Source organism: Phyllostomus hastatus, unplaced genomic scaffold (assembly GCF_019186645.2).
Source record: "Phyllostomus hastatus isolate PE091 unplaced genomic scaffold, TTU_PhHast_1.1 phas_contig_348, whole genome shotgun sequence".
Classification (NCBI taxonomy): Eukaryota; Metazoa; Chordata; class Mammalia; order Chiroptera; family Phyllostomidae; genus Phyllostomus; species Phyllostomus hastatus.
The window spans coordinates 4,553,234-4,561,044 of NW_025333860.1; the positions used below are offsets into that span (position 1 = coordinate 4,553,234).

At 37.7% G+C, this 7,811-nt stretch overlaps 1 pseudogene; it reads right to left on the reverse strand.

Annotated features, from left to right (window-relative positions):
* Positions 1–6,662: 6,662 nt before the first annotated feature.
* LOC123820514 lies at positions 6,663–6,974 on the reverse strand (annotated as a pseudogene).
* Between the last annotated feature and the right edge of the window lie 837 nt (positions 6,975–7,811).

The window sequence follows — 7,811 nt, forward strand, 5'->3', positions numbered from 1 at the left end:
AAAAATTATTATGACTTTACATACGTTCTCATTAACATTTGCAAAAATAATTATAATAAACCCTAAATTATTTGGTGTGCCATAATTAAAATTATAGTCAAATCAATGGCAACAAGTTTCCATAGCTCTTCATAAAAAGGTTATTGACAAAAGTGCTGGTTAGAATGCAAAGCACTTTGTCCTTTGATTTGTACAAAAAATAATTTTTTAAAGGTCAGCAAATATTTGCATAAGTTATCTAAAAAGAACATTAATGTATAATTTTTGTGCCTTTTCATCATAGACTTGTTTCTATTCATTTACTAAAAGGGCAAATATTTTCTGAAGACATAAATAGATGTTTTAAAAGTTAACTTCCAAAGATTAATAATTAGTGACTTTGAAACTATATGCTTATAAAAAGCAACATTTGTCTTTGTCTTATTTTAGAGAAAGGTAAGTACCATGTGATTTCACTTATATGTGGAATCTAATGAACAAAAGAAACTAATGAACAAAATAGAAACAGACTCATAGATGCAGAGATCAGACTGTCAGCTGTCACAAGGAAGGGAGGTTGGATAGCTGGGTAGAAAAGGTGAAGGGATTAATCAAAGAAAAAAACCTCAGGGACACAGACAACAAATATGGTGATTACCACAGTCAAAGAGAAGTGGGGGAAGGTAAATGAGGGTAAAGGGGGAACAAACGGTGATGGAAAGAGACTTGACTTGGGGTGGTGAACACAATACAATATACAGATGATGTATTATATAATTGTGCTCCTGAAACTTAACATGATTTTATCAATCAATATTATCCTAATAAATTCAATAAAAATGGAAAAGAAACATTTGTTACAATGTTTGTTTTGGAAAAAAAAAGGTTCATTTACTTAAACTGTATAGCATGGTTGTCATAAGAAGTTGAATTTGGTCGCTTATTTTGTGATAATTAAATCACTCAGCTAATTATAACTTATTTGACCACTATATAAAAACTATGCACCTTCTTCTTAATTAAGAAACTTCTCACATAAAGCTATTTTGCATAGAGTTTATGCCAAGTCAAAATTTAGTATCTGACTTTTAAAGATTAATTTTAAGAACAGCAAAACTCTCACTTTTCCATAGTATGGAATTTCAGGGATTTTGCTGTTGTTATTGACAAAAGATTAGTTCCATGTATTCAAAATGGCAACTAAACATGTCATTTGGTTGGGAAGGACTTAAGATATCAATAAAGAAACATGGCTTGCATAGTCAAGACTAGCCAAGACAAGTTCTTAACAGTTCTCCCTCTGGAAATTCATAGCCTTCTTAGCATTTACAATGTTTCAAAACGTTATGGTGTTCTCTTCTCCATATGATTCCAGCATCCCAACCCTCACTCTTCCCAATTTGTTTCTTTCTGAGGACCAGAGTAGTGATAAAGGAGAGAGAATGGTTTCATTTTTTCTTTCTCATGTTTATTACTGTGTTATTTTTATTTTTTTCTTTGTTCCTCATGTTTATATCTCATATGGACAGGTCTGGTTAGAAGTGCTTATTAATTATATAGCTGTGGCTGGAATGGCTCAGTGGATTGAATGCCGGCCTGTGAACAAAAGTGTCACTGGTTTGATTCCCAGTCCAGGAACGTGCCTGGGTTGTGGGCCAGTCCCCCAGTAGAGGGTGCGTGAGAGGCAATCACACATTGATGTTTCTCTCCTTCTCTTTCTCTCATCTTTTCTCTTTGTCTAAAAATAAATAAATAAAATGTAAAACAAAAAAAGAAGTACTTATTAACTATAGACTGTGGGGAAATTATGACTTTTTAATTAGCTTTTTCTGATTGGTCAAAAAATTAGTAAACGTGAAACTCTTCCAAGCTAAACATTTCTTAAAAGTGAGCAAATAGACAGGAGTTTGAGCATTGCTATGAATTGAAATTCATGATATTTCAGTATTGCTCTATTTCATTACTTAGTACCTCCTTATCCATTTTTTGGCTTTTTGAAGTTTCAGTTACTCATAGTCAACTGTGGTCCAAAAATATTAATTGAAAAATGGCAGAATTAAACAACACTTTGGTTTTAAATCACTTGCCATTCTGAGCAGCATAGTGAAATCTTATGCTATCCGCTTCATCCCACTGGGAACATGAATCGTTGCCCAGCATATGCACATTGTATACGCTACCCACCTGTTCGCCACTTAATGGGCAACTGGGTTATCAGATCACCTGCTGCGGTGTCACAGCATTTTGTTCAAGTAAACTTTATTTTGCTTATTAGTGGTCCTAAACCATTTGCATAATTTTATACAACATATTGTTATAATTGCTCTATTTTTTAATTCATCATTGTTGTTCACCTTACTGTGCCTAACTTAAAAATTGTTATCATCAGTATATATGTATATATAGGAAAAAACATAGTATATATAGGGTTGGGTTTTGGGAACCCCCTTGGTGGGGGTTTTGTAACCCCCACCAAGGCTGAGGCTGAGGGAATGACCTTGGACCATAAGCCACCAAGGAGACAGAAGCTTATCTCCCTGGCAGGAGCACCATTTCTGCTTCTTTTACTTCACCCTGCCTGGCCCCCAATGCTTGGTCGGTTAGTCAATGACGGGTAAGATTCCTCAAGGGGGGAACAACCTAAGACAGGCATGATCATGTGGGAGGCCCCCAAGGGGCTTTGGGGGCTACAGCAAAAGGGGGTGATGGAACCTCGCCCCTCAACTTTGACATAGCCTGAGTCCTCATTGTCTGTGAGAAAATCTCCTAATCTCCTGGCTGCCTTATTTCCCTTGCTCCACCTAAGCCTGAAATAATGACAGAGGATGGTGCAGCCCTGTGCTGGAAAGGGCGGGTTCCCTGGGTGATCAGGCCTAAGAAAGAATATGTAAAATCCTGTGAAAATTGCTTTGTTTCGAATGCTCTCAATTGAATGATAAGGGTCCAAGGAAGAAGTAAGTTTGTTCCTCAAAGTTTTACAGCTCTTTAGCTATCTGACCCTGACTCAAAATAGGCCCTCAGAGTTCTTTGTTATTTGATCCTTACTTCCTGGCACTGATTAATGAGCTTTACCTGAATTCCTGTGTAAACGAACCCAATAAAAGCCATTGAGGAAAAGGCTCTCAGTCCTTCTCCTTCCAGAGATCGGCCACCTTTCCTCCCCAAGCAGATCATGTCTTGGTAGACTTATTCTCATCCGTGGCGTCCGGGGTGGGGAGGTCTGTGGGTGGAGCCGCCCCCCCCCCCACAGTTGGGTATTATCTGCAGTTTCAGGCACCCACTGGGATCTTTGAATGTATGCCCCACATATAAGAGGGGACTACTGCATAAGAAAGGAAATAATCCTTGGATCAAATAGTCTTAAAACAGGAAGGGGATTATGATAGCTTCTAAAACAGCTCCTAAATATCCCAGCTCTAGTAGTCATGCTTTTGTGTCATCCCCCATTGAGAGTATACTAGAACTAATGGTGTGCTGCTAGTAAGTAGAATATGATAAAAGTAGAGGGATGCCACATCTAAGATTACATTACAAAGACTGTGTTCTTTCTCCTGCTTCCTCCCTTCTCTTGCTCTCTTGCTTGCTCACTCTGATGATAGGCAATCACCATACGGAGTGTTCCTATGGAGAGGTCCACATGGCAATAACTGAGATGGACCTCCAGCAAATGGCAGTGAGGTATTAAAACTCTCAGCAAGAGATAACTAATACAAGCACATAGGAGACCAACTCCATTGTTTACAAACAAAACTATGATTTCTTTTGGTTTTGTTTTTTTGCTTACTTTAATTGCCTTAGTCAAGGTATGCAATTAACTTCTGGTAATGTAATTTCAAGTTTATATCAGTGTTCTGGTGTATTATAATATTTTAATAGATATTTAAACATCTGTATTTGACAACTTTCCAATATCTTATTTTAGATTGTTAGATAACTATAATAACAACAGAAGCCTCAAAACCCTTTTAAGAATACTTTTTAAGAATACTCTTAAGAATTTCTAAATTTCAATGTGTGGACTATACTTTTCTGCATTTTATTGTATGTATCCTATTTGATCCTGGGGGTCTAGACTGTGGGGAGTTCTAATTGACCTGGGACATGGGGGGATGGGGACCTGAAGTCTGGAGCTAGCTTGGAGACAGTGTGGAAGAAGAGACAGTGGATTGTACATAAAACACAGTTATTTATGGGGAAGTTATTCAAAAGCTTTATATTTTATGGGTCTTCATGCCTTTACGTATTTTAATCCATGTGCCTTTAACAGCCTCGTGGAGCCTTGAAAAGTATTTTCTATAGGTGTAATAAACAGTGCAGAAAATGGTGCCAAACTAAGACGAGATTCCTGGGTGGATGCTTGACTGGGCACTGACTCCTCCCCAAGAAAACTGAGAAGGCAGAGAAAGCTAACTAACTGCTCTGGTGACAAAGCCAGTAGAGGGCTGCTACACAACATCCACAGCTGGGGGACAAGGGATATATGATGACTTATCATGGAGGATATGTGTGCCTTATGGGAGACAGGCCAGTGTAAAAGCATCTTGAGTATCTTCCAACAGAGCTACCAGATGGACAAAGACCTTGTCAGAAAGTACTTGGATTTGAGGTGCCTGCACCAGGAAGTTCAAGGTATATGAGTTCAGTAGGGACCTGTACAAAGTACATGAAACATTTTCACGAGAATAAAGTCTTTAAATAACTAGCACAATCAGAAACGGTAAAGCTAGCTTAGAAAAATTTTAGCGTAAAATCCTTTAACATCCCCTGTTCCTTTCTCTGCCCACCAAATGCTAGCAATGGAGAGATTTGCAAACCAAGAGGATTAAGACAAGAAGTAGAAGAAGCAATTTATATACCTCTTTCCCACAGCAGGCTTCCAGCATGAAGCAGGTCCAGCCAAGGAAAAAGAAAAATATATAGTATTTGGTTAAGTTTTGAGTTTTAATTATTCCATTGGCTAAACATTCTAATTTTTTCACTGAGACTGTGTCTGACTTAATGTGATGGCAGAACTGTTCATTATAAGCAGAAAAGTCATAGGCTCGCCAGGGTTCAGATCTGATGGCAGAGTAAGGTTATCTCAACTGAATGGAATGTAATGGGATGGCAGAAGAAAATCAAATTGAATTTTGATGACAATTCATGTGTCATGTTTATTCAACATACCAGTTTCACATGCTTCTCCAGTGTCTTTCTATACAACATAGTAGAAAAATTTAAATGAACACATTACTGATTTACTTGTCTGCCTCACTTAGAAGATGAATGATGAGATAAAAATTCATTCTAAAGAAAAGCCAGTAATAGGAAAATAGTTACGCTTCATAGAAAATTTTCTATCAGGAATCAAGCTTGCTTGAAAACAGGAAGGAAACTCTGATCTGCAGACACTTATAGTTGAAAATAAAAAACATTACTCGTATTTGCATGAATGCAACAAAAAAAGGAATTTTAAAACTATAAGCTATCTGTTTGTTGTGTAAACATTTCCTAATACAGAGCCGTAGCCTTAAGCATTCCTCTTGCAAACATTCTACACCCTTGCTTAACATGTTCAAATCAGCAAGCATTCATCATTTGATATTGTGTTTAAGTTGTAGGGATAGACATATCAGAATGGTTTCTTGGAAAGTTTTATGATTCATATCAAACTTTGAGTTTCAATACTGCTGTCAACGACAAATAGAAAAATGGAAAAATCAATGATGCAAAATCTTCAATATTGTAAGTAATTTATTACATGTTTAAATCATTCTGAAAACTTGGAAATAGAACTATGTGTTCTAAACAAATAAAAAGGACCCTTTGGTACTTTTAACCTACCTTATTTTGACATGAATTGTTTCATGCATTCATTTGTTGACATACTTATGATAATGTTCTACTAAAGGAAATATTGACCTCAAGTGAAGAGTAATCTGTTGTAGGTGGAATTCTATAGAATTAGGCTGAGATGACACGCAGGGGAGTGGGGAGGAGGAATGATATAAAAACACTCAAACCTGTGGAGAATTTTTATGGGTTTATTTGAGCCAAACTTATGACAATTACCAGGAAGCAAGATCTCAAAATCTCTGGAGAATGACAGTTTTTCACTTTCTTTTGTGTATCTGAAATCAAGGAGGGAATATAGGGAAGATTACATGGAGCTGGGAGAAAGGAAGTCAGGGTTGTATTATAGGATGGTTACCAAGGTCATGTTCTCTCTCTCTCTCTCTCTCTCTCTCTCTCTCTCTCTCTCTCTCTCTCTCTCTCTCTCTCTCTCTCTCTCTCTCTCAAATACAATTAAAGAACAGTCATTTGTCTTTCACTAAGATTTTATCTTAGGATATAACTGAACTGTGCCACCATCTCCAACCCAACTTGAAAAAGGGTTAATACAGTGAATGTTATAAAGCAAATATGAACAATTTTTAAAGTATTGAAACCAAAATTAACTGACAAAGAAAAACGTCCTTCAAAATCATCATAATAACGTTTAAGAAAGAAAAACAAAAAGAAAAAGGGGGATGATGGGAGCTTCAGATTGAACTAGATCCTCACATTTCATCTAACACATTCAACCCTGGCTCCAGGGTACCACGATGGAAACAGGATACTAATAATACAGAACCTCCACTGCAGATGGCTGTGCACACGTGTGTTCCAAGCCTTCCCCCAACCTCCTAAGGTTTCCAACGCAACTACTTACTGGCCTGCTGGGCTTGCCTATGAAGGAGCACATAGATATTCTCTTTAATTCCTTCTTTGTTATAAGGCTGGTGTGTCTGGATATTTGCTTGGTGAGCTAGACAGCTGAGGTCGGCCAGATCATCAATAAAATCAAACAACTGGCTGATATTATATGTAGTAGAGGGGCTGTTGGGATTGTTTCTCTTCATATGTTCTTCATACATTTTACAAACACCCTCCATGCACTCATTCACTGATCCATAGCCTAAGTCCTGCCTTCAGGCCTCTTGGTTTGGCTGTACCAATGAAATGGTGTGAGACATCACGCCAAACTCTTTTTGCTGCAGCCCCCATGGACACCACCGCTACACATGAGCTTTCATGTGCTCTCTTGAAGGTGGTTACTATGCTTAATTCAAAGGTGTGTTAAGCTAGATACATAAAACAATGGACAGGTCTTGCTAAAGGCAAAGATAAACCTTTAGCTATAATGCTATATGCCAGGGGGGTGACTACCAACCACAACATGCCCAATTAGGAATGTATGATCAGATTACCCTCTGAGGTGACTTTCCATAGTGCCCCTTTATTTATCCACTGAAGGAAAGGGAAGAAACCTGGTTGTACAGAGGAAGAAGTCAGATTGCAATACTGTCCTGAAAGAGGCAGCCCTGGAGGAAACTCTGGAGCATGTAATGACCATCGGATTGCCTCAAATTTTGCCAAATGGCCAAGCAGTGTTATCTCAGTTTTGCTTATTCGATAGATCTGGGAAGGGTGTGACCTCTGCAGGCAGTTCTCTGCAGTTGTAACTGACCCTAAAATAGCTGACCACTAAAAGGCCATTTGCTGACCACCCTCTTTTCAGCTGGTCAGCAAGTCCTTTCTTGATGAGGAATAGGCAGCACATTTATGCATCTACTGTATTGTCTACTGCAAATTTTGTATGCAGAAAGCATAACTAGCATAGATGTATTTATTGAAGATGTCTCTGTGTATTCAGCATTCATAATAATTATGTTCTATGAGAATTAAAAGTCTTATTTTTAGAAGTATTCACTTGGGGATTATTCAAGAAATGCATAGTTAAATAAATCTCCTTTAACTCCCTAAACTTAAGGTGTTCATGACTTCATGATATATTTGCTCAATTAAAAAAA